This window comes from Rhinopithecus bieti, unplaced genomic scaffold, assembly GCF_001698545.2.
Source record: "Rhinopithecus bieti isolate Rb0 unplaced genomic scaffold, ASM169854v2 scaffold_76214, whole genome shotgun sequence".
In the NCBI taxonomy this organism is placed as follows: domain Eukaryota; kingdom Metazoa; phylum Chordata; class Mammalia; order Primates; family Cercopithecidae; genus Rhinopithecus; species Rhinopithecus bieti.
Genome location: NW_016828275.1, coordinates 240,637 through 266,145, shown reverse-complemented (window position 1 = coordinate 266,145; position 25,509 = coordinate 240,637). Strand labels below are relative to the sequence as shown.

The 25,509-nt window shown below is 39.0% G+C and overlaps 1 long non-coding RNA gene across 1 annotated transcript in view; it reads left to right on the top strand.

The window, feature by feature from the left end:
* Positions 1-23,988, top strand: part of LOC108523700 (uncharacterized) — a 30,125-nt gene extending 6,137 nt beyond the window's left edge. The window contains exons 2-4 of the long non-coding RNA XR_001883869.1: positions 6,453-6,988; positions 21,090-21,159; positions 23,879-23,988. This is a non-coding gene — a long non-coding RNA (uncharacterized LOC108523700). The remainder of the gene's footprint in view (positions 1-6,452; positions 6,989-21,089; positions 21,160-23,878) is intronic.
* The last annotated feature ends 1,521 nt before the right edge of the window (positions 23,989-25,509 follow it).

Genomic DNA, 25,509 nt, shown 5'->3' with positions numbered 1-25,509 from the left:
GAAACATAAAAAAAAAAGCCATTTGCTCATGTTTTAGGTGTGGATGTAAAGACACGGAACATCAATGAAGAACTTTTCCATTTTCAAGTGAAAAATGTATGAATGTGATGAGGTAATCATTTGGTGAATTTAGTGAATTTTTTATTTGTTTGCTTTAAACAAGTATTGGTATTAAAATCTGTAAATCTGTTTTTTTTTTTCTTTGAGTTCTTCTGATCCCAGCAGGTAAACAAATAATACTTTAAACTTAAAAGCAATGAATGCACATAATTTCTGAGCTCCTAAGTGCTTAATCAGCTCATTGTTATTTCATTATTGCATCCACGTTAACGTTATAAAAATATCACATGGCAAAATTCTGGAAATGAAATGGTTAACTCTGGGGAACACAAGTGTGTTAGCAACTCTGGTTCACAGGAGCAATTCTGTGTTACTGTTTCCAGCATTCCTCCTCTTTGTGTTTTTTCTTGTTGCTAAATGCTAATAGCCTCAACATGATAATCTACATAAAGCACTCCCATAATCATATTAAAATTAAGGAAAACATATATAAAACATCTTATTTCTGCTTAGTGACAGTGAGCAGGGGAAAATAGGCAGAAGAACTTTTGTGACAGTTTATATTCCAACAAATAATCACATTTTATCTTCTTAATAGGTTTAAAGTGTACTCCCAAAGCCGATTATACATTTTATGCATTTAATGATAATCACACTTTCCTCTTATCTGATGTGAATATCTTCAATTTAAATATAAGTTTAATTGATGCCTATCATTTAATAATCATACTATGATTCAGGCCAATTATAACAATTCTTTCATATAAAACTATAGTTGTTAGAGGAATGTCGAGTAGGAAAATGTTTAAATCCTGACATAAAAATGTCTGTGATAAAAAAGGGAGCTTTGAATTTCATGGCCCTTTAATATTGCCTCTGAAGTAATGAAAAAGTCATTTTCCACCACTTGCTTCAAGGACTTCACTAATAACATCTTCCACAAAGGACTGATCTTTTTTTAAGCAGGATATTGTGACGTTATTCTAAACCATTTAAAATTATATAAAAAACTTTTACTAGAATCTCTCAGTCTTCCTTTTTTATTCACTCTAATGAAATACTTGTTAAACAGGTTACTTCATCTTAACCTTATGGAAATGCCTATGACAGAGAATCTGTTATTTAAGTCAGTTTCAGAATTAAAGGATAAGAATTTGGGGGTGGTGATGAGGAAGGAGGTCATAAATAATCTAAAGAATTAGGAAAAAGGCTTTTCTTTTGGTCTTGATTTAACTCATCTAGGTTGCAAAAAATACTGTGCTTTGATAGCCTGATACTAATCCCTGGGGGACAGTGCTTCCCATGCAAACCTCCTCTTGGGTACGAGTGACTGTCTACTTAGAAAGAACCTGGCTGGCAAGGAAATCACTAGGTCTGGCAAGGAAATCACTAGGTCTTGAATGGGTCAATGGAGTCAGCAGGGAATCTTTGCTGAAGTCTATGTGTCAAGCTCTGCAGTCTACTCTGAGGGCCCTGAATAATGTCAGTCACACCAAAAAGGAGAATTTTGGAAACTCCTAGAATAAGGTTGTCTAATTTAAAAATGGCTCAAGGTGAAGTTCCCCTGGAGCACAGAAATCCAAGGAGAAAATGAGTTTCTACTTTCACTTCATATGGGACCTCTGGCTAGGAAACTGCAAACGGTAATTATGCAAAATGCACATCAGAATGTTACAGACAATCTGCACAGAGGGAAAGGTGATGCAGTAAGAACCCCAGGCACTGGCTTTGTGCAGCTCAGTTTTCCTGGGATGACTAGTATGGGGGTGGTGAGTTAGGAAGTGACCAGTGAGGAATCAGAGGGCAGCTCCACCAGTTAGTGCTATAAATAAAACGAATGAATGAACTAAGCAAAAATCTATCTCTAAAGAAAGATCTTCCTATCACAATGTCAGAGGGTGCAGATGCTTTTACCTGCATCACACTTTTCCACTTTCCTTTCCTTTCCATGGGAATGACATGAGTACTGAGGTAAGAACCATTATCAGAATTTCAGAGTAGTGCCTGGCACATTTTTAGGTTAGCTATTTGTATTAGTCAATTTTCACACTGCTATGAAGAATGACCTGAGACTGGATAATTTACAAAGGAAAAGGTTTACCTGATCCACAGTTCCACATGGCTAGGGAGGCCTCAGAAAACTTATAATCGTGGTGGAAGGTGAATCGGAAGGCAAGGCATATCTTACATGGTGGCAGGAGAGAGAGAGATAGTACAGGGGAAATTGCCACTTTTAAACCATCAGATCTCATGAGACTTCCCTCACTATCACAAGAACAGCAGTGGGGCAACCGCCCCGTGATCCAATCACTTCCTACCAGGTGCCTCCCTCAACACATGGGGATTACAATTTCAGATGAGATTTGGTTGGGGACACAGAGCCATACCATGCCATTCCACCCCGGCCCCTCTCAAATCTCATGTCTTTTTTATATTTAAAAACCAATTATTCCTTCCAAACAGTCTCCCAAAGTCTCAACTCATTCCAGCATTAACTCAAAAGTGCAAGTCCAAAGTCTCATCTAAGACAAGGCAAATCCCTTCTGCCTATGAGCCTGGTAAAATCATAAACAAGTGGCCGGGCATGGTGGCTCACGCCTGTAATCCCAGCACTTTGGGAGGCCGAGGCAGGTGGGGCATGAGGTCAGGAGATCGAGACCATCCTGGCTAACACGGTGAAACCCTATCTCTACTAAAAATACAAAAAATTAGCCGGCCATGGCAGCGGGCACCTGTAGTCCCAGCTACTCGTCAGGCTGAGGCAGGAGAATGGCATGAACCTGGGAAGTGGAGCTTGCAGTGAGCCGACATCAGCCACTGCACTCCAGCCTGGGGGACAGAGCGAGACTCCGTCTCAAAAAACAAAAAACAACAACAAAAAAATCAAAAACAAGTTAGTTACATCCAAGATACAATGGGGCTATAGGCATTGGGTAAATATTCCCATTCCAAATGTGAGAAATTGGCCAAAACAAAGGGGCCACAAGCCCTGTGCAAGTTCAAAACTTGGCAGGGCACTCATTAAATATTAAAGCTTCTTTAAATCCCACTTCTGACTTAAAAGAAAAATTAATACAAATTTAAAAAAAAAACCCTTAAAGCTCCAAAATAATCTCCTTTGATTCCATGTCTCACATCCAGGGCATGCTGATGTAAAGGGTGGGCTCCCAAGGCCTTGGGAAGCTCTGCCCCTGTGGCTCTGCAGGGTACAGACACTGTGGCTACTTTCATAGGGTGGTATTGAGTGCCTGCAGCTTTTCCAGGCACATAGTGCAAGCTGTTGGTGGATCTACCATTCTGGGTTCTGGAGGATGGTGGCCCTCCTCTCACAGCTCCACTAGACAGTTTCCCAGTGGGAACTCTGTGTGGGGGCTCCAACCCCACATTTCCCCTCTGCATTGTCCTAGTAAAGGTTCTTCACGAGGGCTCCACCCCTGCAGCAGACTTCTGCCTGGACAGTCAGGCATTTTCATACATCTACTGACATCTAGGTGGAGGTTTCCAAAGCTCAACTCTTATCTTCTGCACACCCACAGACCCAATACCAAGTGGAAGCCACCAAGGCTTGAGGCTTGCACCCTCTGAAGCAATAGGCCAAGTTGTACCTTGGCCCCTTTTAGCCACAGCCAGAGCTGCAGTGGCTTGGACACAGGGCACCAAGTACCAAAACTGGACAGAGTTTAGTTCCCAGTAAGTTCCTCATTTCCATCTGAGACAACCTCAGCCTGGACTTCATTGTCCATATTACTATCAGCATTTTGATCAAAACCATTCAAAAAGGCTCTAGGAAGTTCCAAACTTTCCCACATCTTCTTGTCTTCTTCGGAGCCCACCAAACAGTTCCAACCTCTGCCCATTACCCAATTCCAAAGTTGCATCCACATTTTCAGGTTATCTTTATAGCAGTGCCCTCCTCCCAGTACCAATTTTTATGTACTTGTCCATTTTCACACTGCTCTAAAGAATGACCTGAGGCTGGGAAATTTTAAAAGGAAAGAGGTTTAATTGACTCACAGTTTTTCATTGCTGAGGAGGTCTCAGGAAACTTATAATCATGACAGAGGGCGAAAGGGAAGCAAGGTACGTTATACATGGCAGCAGGAGAGAGAGAGAGCAGGGGAAACTGCCATGTTTAAATCATCAGATCTCATGAGAACTCCCTTAATATCATAAGAACAGCATGAGAGAAACCACCCCCATGATCCTATTACCTCCTGCCAGTTCCCTCCCTTGACATGTGGGGATTCCAATTTGAGATGAGATTTGGGTGGGGACACAGAGCCAAACTATATCACTATATCTTCAACATCACTATATAAACTATATCTTCTATATCACCATAGAAGAAGAACTATGTATTCTATTTCTTATAACTTGATTCTATCCCCTTAGAAATGCTCATGGTGTCTTAGAAAGAATGCCCAAATGGAGGAGAATAATATTTATATCAATGAAAGTGTTAAAGAACAGCTGCCTTACATATTTCATGGCATCATTTCATTGGAATCATTATATTCCACATGACTGCTTGGGTCAGACCATGAGATATAATATAATATGGACACTTGTGTTCTAGAAATAACCACAACTACACCATTCTAGGAGCAAAATATCAGAGATGATTCAAATTCCTTCTAAGTTAGAAGTTTATTTTAAATGTTATTCTCTTCTGCTTAAATTTCAGTTGATTCCTTCTTATCTTCATTTCACTAGATTTAAAAAAAAACTATCCCATCTATAAAATAACTTTGATGTTTTCTATTGGAAACGAGGGAGAGGACTACATATGAGTTAGCAGGTGGGATCATACAAAAGACAAGATGGCTTATCTCACAGAACACAAGATCATAAAATTTTAGGGTTGAAATGGATATCAGAGAGCATCTAACCTAAGTACTTCATTTAAAAATGTGAAAAAAGAAGCCATATAGGTTATTTGCTTAGTGAATTAGAAATGTGGTACTAATATAACACAATTGCTAAAATGATGGACACTGTTTCAGAAACTATTATGCATAAAAGACATTAAATTGGTAATATTGGATGATGACTTCCTGTTGAATTATAACTAGAATTAGAATCATAATGTTTCTATAATTGTAGGTACTCTACTCACAAAAATATGAAGGATCTAATCTTAGTAGTAATTACCACATTTAATTTAAAAGGGAGATTCTTAATATATTTTCCAAATTGGAGAATTTATTTGATGTAAGTTGTATTCAAGATATAGTTTTTTAAAATCAAGACTAGGTGTAGCCCTAAGGCTAATATTGTTATCCCCAAACTTTTCACATATTGGAACTAAAAAAAATACATTTAGCTGTCTTGCTTTATCTAAGAACAAGGAGAATATAAATGGTATAGGAAACCTAAATTTACTTCTGTAATATATGAGGCTCTCTAATTAAAAATGCTCTGTATGTTGTTATTGGCTAAATTTTCATTACTGGGCACTGAGGTGGTAGGTGGGGAACTTACAAAGAACTCTGTATGTATTTTAATTAAGACACATGATGCACAATTTAAGAAGCACAGTTTACTTTATTTATACTATAATGGTACCTTCCATATTCTGAAAGAGAAAAAAAATGGACATTCTGCTTCCTTTCAAACTTGTTTGGACACAGAGTTTTGAATGAAGGAGATAACTGATTAAAGCTGTTTGGCAATCAATGTAGCTGAGGACAAAAAGGAAATAAAAGACTAGACAAAATAACATCATAAAGTATGTAGAAAAAGAATCATAGCCTTGACTGGCATTCTATATAATCAATGTAGTATTTCACACTATCTAGCTCTGACTTCTCCACAGTGGTGAATTGGAAGTTATGTTTGTTAAAGCAAATAGGAATTGTCTGGCAAAATCCTGAAACAACAATGAAATATTTAGAGGTAATGTTTTGATGTGACATCCTGGAAGCTGGCTGTGTATTTGTAGGTGATATATAACTCTTGCTTTCATAAATTTTCAACTTTCTTTTCTGGCACATTCTGCGGAATTTTTTTTTTTTTTTCTTTTTTCTTTTTTTTTTTTTGAGATGGAGTCTCACTCTGTTACCAGGCTGGAGTGCAGTGGCACGATCTTGGCTCACTGGGACTACAGGCATGCACCACCACTCCTGGCTTATTTTGTGTATTTTAGTAGAGATGGAGTTTCACCATGTTGGCCAGGATGGTCTCAGTCTCCTGACCTTGTGATCCACCCACCTCAGCCTCTCAAAGTGCTGGGATTACAGGCATGAGCCACTGTGCCTGGTCGAAAATATTCTAATAAATAGATTACTAGGGGAAAAATTTATCCCTTGACTAAATAATAATACAGTCTTTTTAAGTGTGTGTATATAACCCCAAACCTAAAATCCTCATTGCATTGGAATAACCCTCTACAGGTCAAGCAGGAAGTGGCATGTTGCTGAGATCGGCAGACATTCCAGTCCATGTAATCTTCAGCTCTCCTGCCGTCCCTGACAAGGGCTTCCACTGTGTCAGGAAGAGCACATAAATTAGAAGCTACTTTTCTATATCCTGCAACAGGGAATTGCAATCTGAGTATCTTTTTAAATCCATGGGAACATCAAGGAGGTTTAAATCAAGATACATTCTTCAAAGGCTACACCGAGAACTCCACACGCATAGCCTCCAATAAAGTCCCCAGGGTTCTCCACTGAAAGAGATGGAACAGTGATAAAGAAAAACATCTCACCAGACTACTAATGCAGGCAATTAAGGCTATGAAATTTGAATCTGTAAATGAAAATGAATGCTGAATAAAGGAACATCCAAAGAAACAGCCATCAAATATTTCAGGAGAAACTAGGAGAGTGAGTGTGGTCCCAAAACCATGAGGAGCCTGGGAAACTTGGATTCAATGCACCATATTTTATTAGCCCCTCAGGCAAAGAGTACACCAGGCACCACAAACAAGGTAAGTTTAATTTTTAACTGTGCATCTGGGGTATCTACTCCTGCTGTTATTTCGACTGTAATATTTTCCCTCCTTCCTCCCTCCCTGCCCTCGCCTCCTCCTCCTTCTTTCCTTCCCTCCTCCTCCTTCCTCCTTCCCTCCTCCCTTCTTCCTTACATCTTCTTCCTTCCTTCCTCTTCCCTTCCTTCCTTCCTTACCTTCTTCACTATCCTCCTCCCTCACGAATCCTATCCTTCCTTCCTTCTTCCTTCCTTCCTTCCTTACCTTCACTTCCTCTCCTTCCTTCCTTCCTTCCTTCCTTCCTTCCTTCTTTTCCCTCCCTCCCTCCCTCCCTCTTTGTCTCTTTCTCTCTTTCTTTCCTTTTTCTTTTTTGAGATGGAGTCTCACTCTGTCACCAGGCTGGAGTGCAGTGGCACAATCTCAGCTCACTGCAACCTCCACCTCCCAGGTTCAAATGATTCTCCTGCCTCAGCCTCCCAAGTACCTGGGACTACAGGCACGCGCCACCACGCCCAGCTGATTTTTATTATTTTTATTAGAGATGCGGTTTCACCATATTAGCCAGGATGGTCTTGATCTCTTGACATCGTGATCCATCTGCCTTGGCCTCCCAAAGTGTTGGAGTTACAGGCATGAGCCATCATGCCAGGCCTTCTTTCCTTCTTTGTATTCCTCCCCTCTCTATTTCTCATTCTATTCCTTCCCAACAGGTGTTACCAACCCCCCAGCTATGGACTGGTACCAGTCCATGGTCTGTCAGGATCCAGGCCACACAGCAGGAGGTGAGTGGTGGACAAGTGAATGAAACTTCATATGCATTTACAGCTGTTCCCCATCGCTTGCATTACTACCTGAGCTCTGCCTCCTGTCAGATCAGCTGCGGGATTAGATTCTCCTAGGAGTGTGAACCCTATTGTGAACTGTCCATGTGAGGGATCTAGGGTGCATGCTCCTTATGAGAATCTAATGCCTGATGATATGTCACTGTCTCGCATCAACCCCAGATGGGACTGTCTAGTTGCAGGAAAACAAGCTCAGGGTTCCTACATTATGGTTAGTTGTATAATTATTTCATTATATGTTACAATGTAATAATAACAGAAATAAAGTACACAATAAATGTAATATGCTTGAGTCATCTGGAAACCATCCCCCTCACTCCTGGTCCATGGAAAAACTGTCTTCCACAAAACTGGTCCCTGGTGCCAAAAAGGTTGGGGATCACTGCTTTCCATTTTACTCTCCCTCCCTCCCACTGTCCTTTGCTCTCTTCCTTCCTTCCACTCCTCCTCTTGCCTCTCCTTGACAAAAGTTCATCATCAGAAGAGAATATCTGATGTTAGAAAAAACAAAAAGGGTGAGGAACCAATGACGATTATTTAAAAAAAAAAAAAAAAAAGAGTCCTTCATTGCCACAGAATTACTCTGGGTTAAGCCCATCCGATTTCTACAGTAAATAATTTCAGGAGCATGTAAAGAACAAAATCAGCAGCATCTAGCTCAAGTTCCTTATTTGATGGACACTAAGGACCAGGGAGATGAAATTGGTCTGCCACAGTTACACTGTAAAACTAATGAGGAAATTTCCTGACAAATTTTTAGTAGGCTTTAAAAAGGTGTGCAAGAACATTTACTTGACAATCGAAACAGAGTTTAGAGAAATATTTCACAAGTAACAGCCACTGTCACCATCAAATTACATCTTAATGCCTAGAATGAAAAAAGCAAGGAACAAAATACATAAACATGGCATATTTCTTGAGGCCTTATGTGAGAAGGCCAGGGGAACTGGCTTTATATTTGGCATTAAAACAACAACAAGAACAAGAGAAAGTTTAACACTTTTCAGTCTATGCAAGGATAGTGTGAGTTGTGGTGAGCAGGTTTTGTCTTTCTCTCAAGCATAGGCTATAGAATGTGGCTTAGACAGCTTGGATTAGGAACGCTGAATTCTGCTGCACGATTTCAAGCCCTAAAGCACACAACTGCTAAGTGAAGCTGTGACACTTCTTTTTCTAACAGGCTTTAAGATGATATCTTTCAGGGTTACTTTACATGTAACGTGACTGTGAGCTAGCATTACCCTTCAAGACTTCTAAGAGGCTACAGTTATCTAGTTTAGGGTCTGACTTTAAAGCTTGCACACTTGTGATTATGGTGTATTAAATTTGACGATTTGGAGAGAAGTAAGCATTCTCCGAGTGTTGAATCTAATGACACCAATTTAGATTTACAAAGCAACTTCATGATTGTTTTGCCTTATATTCAGTGTCTCCAGATGGTAGAAAGGCTTTGCTATTTTTGATTTTCCCATTTAGAGGGGAAGGCAAAGAGTTATAAGGCAGGATGATGACAGTCAAGTGACCACTGAGTCCCAGGCAGGAGTGGTCTTTAAAGAAACTCTGGCCCTGGAACATACATACTTTTCACAGTATTATCTGCTTTGCTGCTTAAGGAATCAGCACTCTGACAACATCCCTTAATTATAAAAATAAATTATATAGTAAAACAAGACTTTTCATTTATATATTCCACAAAATGGCTTCTCTTTTCCTTAATTTTATAATTGTATTTTACAGTGTTTTCTGTTACAGGGACCACCCAACTCAGAATTTTGGGGGGTGCTTGCTGGAAAGGTAGATTCTTTGGCTCCACTCATGGTATATCAGATTAGAATTATGAGAGATGGCACCCCAAAATCTGCAATTTAAACAAATCTCACAGGTGATTCTTCTGCATCCTTCTAATTTTTGAGTATTACCTAAATCAATTCTATAAGCTTACTCTGAAAATTACAACTATTTAATTTCTTCCAAAGAACAACAAAAGTATAGACTTCAATTCTACAATAAAAACATATAATTGCACAAATACTATGGCAAGATAACAATCCTGCACACATACTCCTTGAATCTAAACTAAAAGTTGAAATTATTAAAAAAATGCAGAAGCATTTTATCTAAACTCTTGTTATCAGTGGGTAGACTCTCTCTTTGCTTCTTCTTTTAAAAAATTTCAACAGCTTTGGGGAACAGTTGGTGTTTGTTTGCACTGACAAGCTCTTTAGTGGTGAGCTCTGACATTTTGGTTCACCTGTCACCCAGTGTACACTGTACCCAATGTGTAGTCTTTCATCCCTCACCCCCTTCCCACTCTTCCTCCCAAGCCCCAAAGTTTATTATATCGTTCTTATGCCTTTGTGTCCTTATAGCTTGGCTCCACTTATAAGTGAGAACATATGATTTTTGGGTTTCCATTCCTGAGTTACTTCGCTTAGAACAATGGTCTCTGGCCTGGTGCGGTGGTTCACGCCTGTAATCCCAGCACTTTGGGAGGCCGAGGCAGGTGGATCATGAGGTCAGGAGTTCGAGACCAGCCTGGCCAATATGGTGAAACCCTGTCTTTACTAAAAATACAAAAATTAGCCAGCTGTGGCGGTGCTTGCCTGTAGTCCCAGCTACTTGGGAGGCTGAGGCAGAAGAATCGCTTGAATCCAGGAGGCAGAGGTTGCAATGAGCCAAGATCATGCCACTACACTGCAGCCTGGGCGACAAAGCGAGACTCCATCTCAGGAGGAAAAAAAAAAAGAACAATGGTCTCCAACTCCAGGTTGCTGCAAATGCCATTATTTTGTTGCTTTTTATGCTGCTTTTTTATAGGTCACATAGATATTTATGAGTCTGGTTACAATTTCATACCAAATTAAGAGTAATCATTGGCCTCCTTCTTCTGACTCAGTTTTTATGAGATTGATACCCTCTAAATTTAATATTTTTGATATTGTTAGGCTGAAATCCACAAGGAAAGTCAACATAAAATCTTTTTGAAAGGTCCTCATTGTAACCAAATAAATAACATAAACCACCGGAAAAATCCATACAATGTTTAAGAAAAGATAAGCTTTGATAAGATCAGGAATGATTCAAGGGGCTGCACATCCAAGTTTCCCAACTTCTACTCGGAAAATTAGCTTTCATGCAATTGCCACCCCCATGCAATTTTCAACTATTAACTTCAAAATTTGAGGCTCTCTTCAGCATACTAGCCCTTTCTTCTTTTGCAGTAGAATATACAACCTCAATAGCCTCAAAGACAGAAGTTTGCAAATAGGAGTATTATGAATGGGTTTTAATTCCCAGCTGATGAAGTTGTACATGGTGCAATTGACAGATGTTAGCTTGTGAAGGAGTTACATATGCTTAAAATGTCTTTCCATTCATGGTGAGAAAGAAATAGCCATTTCAAATCTATACTAGCTGGTATGTTCCCCCCGGCCAAAAGCTCTTTATGTAGAAATGTCATTTTACACAGCATAATCACAACAGCAGGAAGAGCTAGGCAGTGGGGTCTAACCCTAGGACAGCAAGATATCTAATGAACAAAAATCCTGTCTCCTATTAAGGGGAAACAAATTTAAAACCATGCTGTGTGGCCAACCTCCAGTTTACTTTATAAGATCAATATTTCAATGTTATCTGCTAGAAATCATATCCCTGGACTCTCATGTGACCAGATCCAAGCAGAATTAGTGTCAGAAAAGCTATAGTCTTGCTAGAGCACATTAGTGACAGAGGTCTCACTGTGAATTACCACCAGTGGATCTGTGGACAAACGATCAGTCGAGGAGATAACAATAGGAAAATAGTCTGTTTATTTACTGTGACATGGCTATTTAGTTCAAATTAATGATGAAACTACCAAAGACTGCTAGTCAGCGTGTGATGGTTAGGGTTTTGTCAAAGCAAAGATGTGTCTGTAATTTGAGAAACTGCAGTAACTCTCAGATACTAAATTTTTGTAAAGTGAAAGGAACAGGGAAGCCTGGATATTTTGTAAGATCTTTAAGCAGGCATAATACTGAGAGTGCTATAGCATACCTTTCATCAATTTAAACCAGGGAAAGAGCCAGACAAAAAAAAACTCATGAAAAACGTTTCATTAGAAATTAATCAAAGGATCAGCTCTGAGTATGTCACCTTTAAAAAGCCAGCCTCCATCACTACATTTCTGTGGGCCACCGTCAAAGGTAAACTCACACAACTCCTCAGGGAGCCATGTGGGCAGGAACTATCAAGCCTCAAAAACACGCATGCCCTATGAACTCACAATTTAAATTCTGAGAATTTATTCTGAGCAAATAATTAAAGATATTAAGTAAAGATGAAGTATAGAGGCATTCACAGAGGCGCAGTTTGTAAGAGAAAAGAGTTGGAAGCAACATGAATGTACTGAAAACAAAATGCTGGTCAAACTCTGATACAACCATTCAATGGGTAATACACGTTTGTTAAAGACAATGGTGCACACAGAATCATCAGAAAATATTATTTAATTATGATTTACATTGTCTCATGCTAGAGATATATATATTTAACAAAAAAGTGAGTCTAACCAAATATTATCATTGGTGGAAATCAAGTGTATGTCTGTATGTGAAACTGAGTTTTGGTGAATTTCCCAGACTGAGGGTTTGTCTTAAGAAAACACCTAAAATGAAAATTGGCTCTGAGAGTTTCAACGCAGTAGAAGTTGCACAGGGACAGAAGGTATGCCACATGCCCAGGAGCATTATGTTCACAAACTCCACTTACAATGGCATTAAATCGCAGGCCCTGGATTAACACCTCCCTCCTAACCCCTTCTTATTGCCAATTCCTTGGTTGTAGAAAGACACTAAAGCAGGGGTTGGGAGAAGTGAGACCTGGCCCTGGTATTGCTACTATTTTTTCAATGTGACATGACCATGTTAGGTAAGGTGGCATTTTAGCTGTACATTTTAAGTTCTTTTTAAATGAAATAATACATAAACCATAAGTATATAAGATTGACTAAAATATATACAGGCAACTTGTAAAAGTTTCTTTCTAACAGTATGGTGGGCCAGATATCTTGACTAACCCTCCTGTTGAAAATAACTAAAAATTCAAAATAAAATGCTAAAAATAGTTTATGACTGAAAGGTCAAAACCAAGTTAAAGCAAGAATTTAAAAGGTAAGCCAAGCACTGAAGATGACCTTGGTTTCAATGGCATATACCATCAGAATGAAACTTAGCATCCATTTTCACAAACTAATGAAATGTACAGAGCAGAACATAAAGAAAGCCAGAGTTCATCCAAGACCTCCCATATGAGATCTTGCAATAGGAGGCATTTGAATTGTCTCCCTGCATAGTGTAGGATGAACCAGAAATTACACTCCCCTTGTGAGACTGAATGAAAAAACAATCACAAAACAGCAGCAAGAGCACAAGTATTAGGAAAGAAACGAGGGTAAAATAAGTTCTGCAAGTTTTCAGATATTAGAATTGTCAAGCACAGAATATTAAATAATTATGTTTAATAGGTTAAAAAACTCCCAGCAAGTTTGATGACATGAATAAAAAGAACAAGAGACTTTTTTTTTTAAAAAAAGAGCAAATATTTGAAAAGGAAACAAACAAATAGAACTTCGAGACACTGTATAAAGTGTCTTTGGGATTAAAATTCAGTTAATAAGAGTTTTATACATAACTTGGAGATGATTAATTAATTTGAAACTAGAACTGTAGAAATTCTCCAGAATAAAATGGAGACAAAGAGATGAGAAATCTAAAAAACAAGTAACATAGATAACACAGTGAGAAGGTAAAAAGCATATCATACTGGCAATCCAGAAAGAGAAGAAAAAATGGGGCAGAAGCAACATTTGAAGAATTAATGACTAATTTCCTTATTTTTATACTGAATATGTATTTGTAATATTTATATACCATTTTGTGCCATGTATACTAGGTAGTATAAATAAAGTTAAACGTAAATACACGATAGAAAATTACACAATACCAAAGACAAACAACGTTCTAAAGACAATGGAGTCGGGGAGTGACGAATCAAATAACCTGCAAATAAAAACATGATTGAGAGTGGTTAAATAAGCAGGAGGCCATTGGCCCAAGACTGTCTCTGTACTTGACGTTTCTGTATAAGAAACTGCAACCTAAGGCATTACTGAAACAAACTGGAATCTAACTTAGGAGTCTAATTTATGTAACAAAAAACCAGATCTCAGCCAATCATAAACAGCTGTGCTTCAGCCAATCACAGACAGCCAACTCATCAGACCATGTCCAAGTAAGGCAAACGTCTTGTTTAACCAGTCAGATGGCTTCTCTGCTTGGCTTCCATGTTCAGCCTATGGAAGCTCACTGCTTATGCTCCTGGGTGGAGGTCTTTGAACCTCTTCTGGTTCTGAGTGCTACCTGATTCATGAATCATTTTTTTTGGTCAAATAAATTCTGTTAAGTTTAATTCATCAAGTTTTTCTTTTCCCAGAGTTTACTTCTTAAAGTAATGTCGTGAGCCCTTGTTCAACAGAGCCATAGTTTCTTTTAGTGAGGCATGGCATTAGAATCTAAGATCAGAGTGCTAGGTGTGTTCATAGTTACTAGGATGTCTTTGTTTCTAGGCCTTTTTATTGAATAGAGCTAGAAAATATCTGCATATATATACACACACAGGCAAATATATACCTATGTGGACACATACATGTATGCATATGCTCATATTACATGCATTACCTACACAAGTATGCTTATGGTAGAAATTATGAATTTACACTGATTGCTACAACTCCAATCCATACCACAGGGTTCTTTCTTTTTTTGAGACAGGGTCCCACTCTGTCATGCAGGCTGGAGTGCAGTGGTGTGATCTTAGCTCACTGCAGCCTTGACCTCCTGGGTTCAAGCAATCCTCCTGTCTCAGCCCCACAAATTACTGGCACTACAGGTGCACATCACCATGCCTGGCTAGTTTTTGTATTTTTAGTAGAGACAGGTTTTCACTGTGTTGCTGGGGCTACTCTCGAACACCTGAGCTCAAGAAATCTGCCCACTTTGGCCTCCCCAAATGCTAGGATTACAGGCGTGAGCCACTGCGTCTGGCCTCACAGGGTTCTTTGTTGTTCACCCTCATTACATATTTGTATGTCCCTTCTTTCATAATGACAAACCTGGCTGCCCACAAAATTGACACACTTACTTGCCGGTTGGATCCCATAATATAAATTGTTTCAGAATTGCTTTATCTATGCCACCATAGAAAACAAAATAAACTAAAAAGAATGACAGATTTGTTTGAAGCTCTTGTGCCACAACTTTTCCTATGCGGAGAATACACAATCATGTACTGTTTTAACGAGTTACTTAGTTCTTTTAAATTTTCTCTCAGTGTGGTTATGGTATTCATTTGAAATAAGTTAGGTTCATTTTTTGTTTCTATTTTTTTTTTTTTTTTTAAGACGGAGTCTTGCTCTGTCACCCAAGCTGGAGTGCAGTGCTGCAATCTCAACTCACTGTAAGCTCCACCTCCCAGGTTCATACCATTCTCCTGCCTCAGCCTCCTGAGTAGCTGGGACTACAGGCGCCTGCCACCATGCTGGCTAATTTTTTGTATTTTTTAAGTAGAGACGGAGTTTCACCGTGTTAGCCAGGATGATCTTGATCTCCTGACCTCGTGATCCACCCACCTCGACCTCCCAAAGTGCTGAGATTACAGGCATGAGCCACCACGCCCAGCCTCTATTTGCTTTTCACTTTAGTTTTTCCTCCCTTCCCAACCTAGTTGATTTTGTTCTTTTGAGTATATAAAGCATTAACATGCCACCAAAAGTAAAAACTGTACAAAAAAGGTATATTAAGAGAAATGTCCCTTCTCTCCAAGTTTTTTCCAGTCCAATTCTCACTATCACTTGTAGGTGAGAAACTTTTTTGAAATAAAACATTGATGATTTATCTTTCCTGTGTTGTTTTTGAAATTAAAAGCAGATACCTGTTTTTCGTTTTTTTTTTTTTTTCTAATTTCCTCTTCTTATATAAGAGGTAGCATACGATAGATGGTATTTTGAATTTTGCATTTATGGAAATGTTCCTCTTCTAAAAAGAACTTCACGGGTTATAGAAGAAATTGTGATAAAATTTAGAGAATGTTTAGAACAAAATTATAATGATGATGTTGAATATCAAAACATATCCAATATCCCCCAAAACTGACTCGAGAATAAATAGAAAGGCCATATCTAGTGAGCATTCAGGATCATTAAATAAAGAAAATGCCAGGTAGTACTTATTACCCCTAAGTCCTACCAAGTTTGTTTTAAAGTTACAAAGTCACCCACCTTATACTAAAGAGTAGGAAGAGATGGAATATTTATCAAACTAATTTTTTTTCTGGTGGGGGGTGGGGAAGAAGCTAACATGATCTTCATGTCAAAACCCAAATTGAGGATAGTACAACAAACAAATCACAGTGCAGTCTTTCTCATGATCGTATGTGTTGGAAACCGTTAACTGTCTCCCGCCTGTAAGTTTCCCTTTGTTTCTGTTAGTGATGGGCATTCACACAGAACTTCATACAACCTGGGTTCATGGACACCTGGCCGCAGAAAATATTTTTCTGTTTGACTTTCAGGTATCTGCAGCCATGAAGTTAGCTTTGGGTGAATGAGATATGAATGGGTGTGGGGAGGGCAATTTCCTGGTCGTCTTTTTATAAAGACTGTTCAGGACTCTCTGCCATTCTCTGAACTGGCCGAGAAATAATGATGACTTGGAAGCCAAATACTGAATACAGAAAGCAGCTCTGCCAGCCACAAACCACTCCCCTACTCCAGACTCTTACCTGTACCAGAGAGAAAAGTAAATGTCTTATGTGTGCTATATATGTTGGTTCTCTTTGTTATAGTAGCTTAGTTTCTAGCCTAATTAATACATAATAGATGTAAAAATCTTAAATATATTAGCAAACTAAATCCAGCAAAGAATATAAATGATGACCATGTTAGGTTTATCACAGACGTGCAAAGGTAGTTTAACATAGGACGATCTATTAATATATTTTATCATATTAGCAGATCACAACAGAAAAATAACATGATGATCCCAATAATTTCATTAAAAAGTGTTGGGTAACATTCAAATTTTAGCAAAATGAGGTTAGAGAAGATGGGAAAAAGTATGACTATCAGAATAAATTAAATATTATACTCAATGTGATATATTAGAAATAGTCCCTTTAAGATGAAGAACATCAAAAAGTACCCACATTAACTTCCATTTAGTGTGGAACTGGAAGTGGATACAACACAGGAAGATAAGAAAGAAGTAAAAGAATTAGCAGGGAAGAAATAAAATTATAATTATTAGCTGATTATAAGATCATCTATATCAAAATATCCCAGAATTTACAGAAAAAGTATTACAATTATTAAGAAAGTGAATGGCCTGGATAATTTGGGTTCCTTAGAGTTGTTTGGATGTAAATATAAATTGCATTTCTTCTACACATTGTGAAATTTAGTTTTAAAAGATACTATTATAATAGTATCAAAATAAAAATTTCCTAAGAATAAATCCAGCTACTTTTGTACTTTATGGAAAATCTTAAAACTTTATTTGAAAACGTTAAAGACTCCCCTCTCCCCCAAAATTGATATGTTCAGAAATAGTGTAACACAAAATTATAATAAGGCTAATTTTTAACAAATGGATCTATCTATCAATTCCAATCCAAATCCTGGCAGATTTTGTCTGTTTGATTGTTTGTTTGTGGAACAAAATAAACTGATTCTAAAATGTATATGGAGAAACAAAAGGACAAGAAAAAACATATATCTTAAAAAGAGAAAACAAAGAGTGGGGAACTCAGTTTACCAGAAATCGGGGATTATGATGAAACATATAGATTAAGATTGTGTGGTTTGGGAGCATAAACCGGGGAGACATGACTTATTGCTGCTGACCAATGGGCACAGCACAACTTTTGTCTTTTTTCATTTTTAGAAAAATTTAATTTATAGTTTAGATTAAGGGGGTATATGTGCAGGTTGGTTACATGCATATATTGCTTGTTGTTGAGGTTTGGGGTACAATTGATCTGGTCATCCAGGTACTAAGCATAGCACCCAATGGACACTTTTCAAACCTGGCCTTTCTCCCTCCTTCCTTGCTGTAGTAGTCCTGAGGGTCTACTGTCCCCATCTTTATGTCCAGTACCCAATATTTAGCTCCCACTTATAAGTGAGAACATGCATTATTTGGTTTTCTGTTCCTGCATTAATTTGCTTAGGATTATGGCCTCCAGCTGCATCCATGTTGCTGGGAAGGACAAGATTTCATTCTTTTTATGGCTGCATAGTATTCCATGGTGCATGGGTACCACATTTTCTTTAGCCAGTTCACTATTGATGAGCACCTAGGCTGATTCCATGTCTTTGCTGTTGTGAATAGCGCTGCAGTGAACATATGAGCATATGTGTCTTTTTGGCAGAATGATTTATTTTCCTCTGGGTATATACTCAGTAATGGGATTGCTGTGTCAAATGGTAGCACTATTTTTAGTACTTCAAGAGATGTTCAAACTGCTTTCCACGCTGGCTGAACCAATTTACATTCCCACTAACAGTGTATGTGTTTCCTTTTCTTTATAGCCTCACCAACATCTGTTATTCTTTGACTTTTTAATAATAGCCATTCCTACTGGTGTGAGGTGGTATCCCATTGTGGTTTTGATTTGCATTTCACTCATGATTTGTGATGGTGAGCATTTGCTCATAAGTTTCTTGGATGCTTGTGTGTCTTTTGAGAAATGTCTGTTCATGGCTTTGCCCACTTTTTAATGGGGTTATTTGGTTTTTGCTTGTTAATTTGTTTAAGTTCTTTGCAGATCCTAGATAGTAGACCATTGTTGGATGCATAATCTGCAAATACTTCTCCAATTCTGTAGATTATCTGTTTACTCTGTTGATAGTTTCTTTTTCTGTGCAGAAGCTCTTTAGTTTAATTAGGCCCCACTTGTCAATTTTCCCTTTTTTTTTTTTTTTTTTTTTTTTTTTGAGGTGGAGTCTCACTCTGTCACCCATGCTGGAGTGTAATGGCACAATCTCAGCTCACTGCAACCTCAGCCTCCCAGGTTCAAGTGATTCTCCCACCTCAGCCTCCCGAGTAGCTGGGATTACAGGCATGCACCACCACACCCAGGTGATTTTTATATTTTTAGTAGAGATAGTGTTTCACTGTGTTGGCCAGGCCGGTCTTGAACTCCTGATCTCAGGTGATCTGCCCACCTTGGCCTTCCAAAATGCTGGGATTACAGGCGTGAGCCACCGGACTCAATGTTCATTTTTGTTGCAATTGCTTTTGGAGACTTAGTCATACATTCTTTATTAAGACCAATGTCCTGAAGGGGCATTTCCTAGGTTTTCTTCTAGGATTTTTATAATGTTCGGTCTTAAGTTTAAGTCTTTAATCCGTCTTGAGTTAATTTTTGTGTATGGTGATACGTAGTCATCTAGTTTCATTCTTCTGCATATGGCTAGCCAGTAATCCCAGCACCCACTTACCGAATAGGGAGTCCTTTCCTCATTGCTTATTTTTGTTAAATTCATCAAAGATCAGATACTGGTGGATGTGTGGCTTTATTTCTGGGTTTGCAACGTTTCAATAAATAATCTGGGACTAACTTTTAAATGAGTCATTTGAAAAATTGAATTAGATATTTACCTTACACCATAAATCAATCAATTTCAGGTATATTAAAGACTTAGAGTAAAATACAAAATTATAAAACTCTTAGGAGATGACATAAGAAATGATCCTTTTGATCTGGACTGAAAACTTTTTGTTCAATACATAAATACCTCTGAAGAAACACTGGAAGACATTGAAAGTGTAACAGTTTAGAATTCCATTCCAGCAAGTAACCAGAAAAAAAGGAGATACTTCACATGGGGCAAAAAATATGTTCAAAATCTAATTTGGGTGAATTATAGTGTTTGGAGAAAGCATTAAAGATAAATCAGCTAACATGGGCTTCTCATGCGGAGGCCTCCTTCTCACACCCCAGTACAATTGGCTACCCTTTGTGACAACAGCCAGATAGGAAGGCAAAGCAAGAAAAAGTGCAATCCACACTCATCAAAAAAAATATGGGTCATTGAATTATCTTGCATAAGTAATAAAATAAATATTAAAGGTTAATATTGAGTCACAGAGGGCTTACCTTCCTATCAATATTAACGAATGTAGTACATTAGCACCTGAAAGCTACACTTAACATTTTCATCTGTAAGACAGATAAAAAGAAGTGATTCCTAGAGCATATAAAAATGATTTATAGCCAGGGACATCTGCCATGAACTACCCCCAAAATTATTTGGTTATAGGACAATGAATCATGGAAGCACCATTAAAAGCTGAGGCTAGAGAATGTAAGAATTTTCCCTCCAGGCCAGTGCTCACTAGCTGGTGACTCCACAGTCATTGCCATAAATATTTTTAACCCCTGTGCTTCCTCATATGAACCACCTGCTCATAGGAGAACTATAAAATCCAGATAACTATAAATAATTTCTTCTCCTTTTTCTTTTTCCTTCTTTATCTCTTTATCTCCTTGTATCTTTCCCTCCTCCCTTTCTTTACTCCCTCTCCCTTCTCTTTACTCCCCTCTTCTCCCTCTTCCTCCTTTTCCTCCTCCTTCACTTTACCCTGTCTTTCTTTTCCTTATTTTGTAGAAACAAAATGACTTGTAACTGAAGGTATAACTTTTTTTTCTTAATGAGGGAAGTAGTAAAATCTTTCAATATGAGGCATATATGAAACTGATCTTGATAAATACAAAATGTAACTCCAATGTGTTTCTAATATCAGATGTTTATAATATTCTCAGGAGTCTAGGACAATTTTTCCCTGCATGCTGGAAAGAGAAGAAAGTCTTATTTCCCCTATCTAAATAATTTCAGGTACATAGTAGATCAATAAAGCAGAGCTGGCATAAAACAATGATTATTTTATAAGGACAAGTCCTTGTGAAAGAAACATAAAAGTCTAGACTTGTAGCTGTGACTTCTTTTATAATGACAGCAGATATGAAACATGAATTGCTTTCTTTCCTACAAAAACAGCTTTGCAATACTGGGTGGGAGAAGACTGAGAATATAATTTTAATAACTGCCTGAGAGCACACTGACCTCTACTTTTAAGCTTCTAGTTTACATACTCAATTCAAGTTAAAGAATGTGGATATTGCTCCAAGATTTCTGTCTATCATCCCCTCTTCTCTTTCAGCTCCATTGTCTCCTACCACTTTGCCCCAGCAACTTCATGGCATTATAGTGAGGATACCCTGTCTGACTAGGTGAGCGATTTCTGAAGATTCAGGCCAAGGTCACCAGCTGGTATTAAGGTTAAAGTGGCTTCTCAGTGCTAGAGAGTCACTAAGGTTAATTGGGATGTTATATATGCTCATATTCACTCTCACTCTGTGCATTTAAATTTATACATCACCAAAAAAAAAAAAAAAAAAAAAAAAAAAAAAAAAAAAAAAAAAAAGTCTTTTTTCTTTCTTTCTTTTAAGTTCTAGGATACATGTGGAGAACATGTAGGTTTGTTACATAGGCATACATGTGCCATGGTGGTTTGCTGCACCTATCAACCCATCATCTAGGTTTTAAGCCCTGAATGCATTAGGTATTTATCCTAATGCTCTCCCTCCCCTTGTCTCCAACCTCCCGACAGGCCCCAGTGTGTGATGTTCCCCTCTCTGTGTCCCTGTGTTCTCATTGTTCAACTCCCACTTATGAGTGAGAACATGCGATGTTTGGTTTTCTGTTCCTGTGTTAGTTTGCTGAGAATGATGGTTTCCAGCTTCATCCATGTCCCTGCAAAGGACATGAACTAATTCTTCTTTATGGCTGCATAGTATTCCATGGTGTATATGTGCCACATTTTCTTTATCCAGTCTATCACTGATGGACATTTGGGTTGGTTCCAAGTCTTTGCTATTGTAAATAGTGCCGCAATAAACATAGGATTTATAATCCTTTGGGTATATATCCAGTAATGGGATTGCTGGGTCAAGTGGTATGTCTGGTTCTAGATCCTGGAAGAATTGCCACACTGTCTTCCACGATGGTTGAACTAATTTACACTCCCAACAACAGTGTAAAAGTGTTCCTATTTCTCCACAACCTCACCAGCATCTGTTGTTTCCTGACTTTTTAATAATCGCCATTCTCACTGGTGTGAGGTGGTATTTCATTGTGGTTTTGATTTGCATTTCTCTCATGACCAGTGATGGTGAGCCTTTTTTCATATGTTCGCTGGGGGTATAAATGTCTTATTTTGAGAAGTGTCTGTTCATATCCTTCACCCACTTTTTGATGGGGTTGTTTTTTCTTGTAAATTTGTTTAAGTTCTTTGTAGATTCTAGATATTAGACCTTTGTCAGACTGATAGATTGTAAAAATTTTCTCGTATTCTTTAGGTTGCCCTTTCACTCTGATGATAGTTTCTTTTGCTATGCAGACGCTCTTCAGTTTAAGTAGATCCTATTTGTCAATTTTGGCTTTTGTTGCAATTGCTTTTGGTGTTTTAGTCATGAAGTCTTTACCCATGTCCTATTTCTAAGGCAGTTAGGCAGGAGGAATTCTTTCTTACTTAGGAGAGGGTGAGTCTTCTGTTCTCTTTAGTCCTTCCACTGATTGGATGAGGCCCACCCTCATTAGGGAGGGCCATCTGTTTTACTAAGTCTGCTGATTCAAATGCTAAGCTCATCCAATACCATTCTCATAGAAACACCTGGAACGATGTCTAGCCATATATTTGGGTGCCCTGTTGCTCAGTCAAGAAGATACATAAAATTAACCATTACAGGGGCTATGAGCTGGGGAACCAGCAACCTTTAAAGGCAGATAATGACATCCAGCTGACAGCCAGGATGGAAAGAGGTACCTATGGCCACATGGAACTGATTTGTACCAATAGCCTGAATGAACCTAGAAGCAGATCCTCCCCTGCCACACACACAAGCTTCCATGTAAGAGCCTAGGGTGGCCAACACCTTGATTCTGGACTCATGAGACCCAGAGCAGAGGACCCATCCGCACCCACCCAGACTTCTGACCTGCAAAACTGTAAAATAACAAATTTGTGTTGTTTTAAGTCACTTTGTTTCTGGTAGTTTGTTATGGGAAATCAATGTACTATTTTTCTCCTTATAATTTTCCATCTCTCTTTCTTCCATTTAAACAGGAAGTTGGTTCTGTGTTTTATGGAGCTATGAGGGTAGGTGAAGAGTATGTCCAGAATTTGTCTGCTGATTTTAAATAAATTTATATTTCAATATAAATATTAATAAAATATAAGATATATTTAAATATACAATAAAATAAAACCATAAAATATTACAATTTGATATGTATATTTTGATGAAATATAAGGCCATAGGGAAAAGGAATTTTTGAGTTTAGACAGAGTGTCTAGATGAGAAGAAATCAGAGGCAGGAAAGGGAAACTGTTTTCTGTAACCCCGAGATCTCACTGGAGTTGTGGGCAGGAGACTGGTAGAGAGAAGCAAAGGGACCACCAGAGGGTCCTGAGGAATTGACCGACAGAAAGGACACATTGCCTAGAACGAGCTTGGCGACTGGGCCTGATGAAAGATCTCCACTGGGAGCATCGCTTGAAAGTCCAAGAGTGCTGTGAAGCCTGTGCCGCTGTTCCTATGCTCTTCCTACACTGCACACACCTCCATGTTCACCTGGAGGGCATGAAGGGATGAGCTTGACAGTACTCTGGGCTGGGAAAGATGTGGTCAACAACCCCACCACTTTCCAATAGCAAAGCCATGGTTCTCTGCCTCCACCCAGTTTCCCCTTACATTCGAGGGTTTGTGGGGTGTCTTATACATGTTCTCCCATGCACAGGCCTTTCAGTCATCCCTTGCATGGCCAATCTCCTGGGCTCCACTCTGTGGGTTGTGATGATGCTTCTGGTGCTACCAACCGACAGTTCTGCTCTGCATCCCCAGTTGTAACAGTCCGAGTTCTCCACTCAGCACTCTGCATCTGTTTCAGGCACCTCAGCAGAGAAGAGTTCCTCAGTTCTACCCTGGGAGCTACACGGTGACACATTCTACAAAGTGACACCACCTCCTGGCCTTCTTCAACTCACAGAAATATCTCCAAAAAGCAGGTGGCCACATACTTTAACACCTAAATCCGAGCACTTTTGATAATGAAGGGAAGGAGCTATTGATAATGATGCCAGGACAACAGGCATCTAAGTCAAGGTTATCCCAGGCAAATCAGGTGATATGGTTTGGTCTGTGTCCCCACCCAAATCTCATCTCAAACTGTAATCCCCATGTCAGGGGAGGGATCTGATGTGAGGTGACTATATCATGGGGGCCATTTCCCATGCTGTTCTTGTGTGAGTGAGTAAGCTGTCACTAGATCTGATGATTTAAAAGCGTGTGGCAGTTCCCCGCTCGCTCACACTCTCTCCTGCAACCATGAGAAGGCGGCCCTGGCTTTCTCTTTGCCTTCTGCCATGATTGTAAGTTTCCTGATGTCTCCTAGTCATGCTTTCTGTTAAGTCTGCAGAACTGTGATTCAATTAAGCCTCTTTTCCTTATAAAGTACCCAGTCTCAGGTAGCTCTTGATAGCAGTGTGAATATGGACTAATACCTCATGGGTGTTGTCACTCAGGAAAAAGGCTCTTTTCTTGGTTTAACATTGTTGGCCACAGCCTCTGCTGTCTGGTGCACTGTGGTAGGGGTCCTATGATGCCTTGGATGGGTGTCGGGAAGCGGGGAGGAAGATGCACTCACTGATTTGCTGGATTCAAGATCTCCCCTCCGCTTTCTGCTCACTCTTGCTGACAACCCATGCTGGGCTGCCTTGTTTTCCCTTGTTTCAGGTTGGGGTCTTCCCTGAAGGTTTCTTGTCCCTCAAGCAGATATGTTTATGCCAGACTCTCTTTATGTCCTCCAGGCAGACCGGGCAGGTGTGGATTCAAAGGTACACAGAGCTCATACTGCCAAACCGTGCATTTGCACAATGCTGAGTTACGGTCACACAACCAGAAAGGAATTGAGTCAGAACTAGAATCCAAGTCTTTTGAATTCCATTCCTTTGCTTTTACATCAATACCGTGAAGTTTCAGGTAGCTACAGGATAGACTTCTGGGCGTAATACCTACCACGCTCCGCTGAGCAGAACTAGGTTCTTCAAGTTTCCTCACCAGACACTTTACTACTCTCACATCCCAGGGGATCTCATGACTGGGCCCACGTATCTTTCCAAAAGTCATGCTTCCTCTATTTAGAAGAACAAAATGCAGCCACTATAGAAATTACTGTGAAGAAGTAAAGAAGAAAACCCACCTAAGCTAAAATGTTTTTAATGAGAAACTAATTTAGTAGCCCTCTAGTTTGAATATTCATGCCTTTGGTCACAGGGGAGGCAGAATTTTCTCAATGGCAGGTGGAAGGCAAAGGTTTGGAACCTGGGCCTTAAGTCCCTTTTGTGTCTGCCATTGTACCTCCATGGAGCCTTGCTTGATTCTCACTACACAGCCTGAAGACACTGTCTGTGCACTCTCCAGAAGTGTCATACATTTAGATTTTATTGTTATAAAATGATCAGGTGTAATTTTGTAAGGTGAGGTCAGAAAATATTGCAGCCTGTCCCACTCCTCCCACCC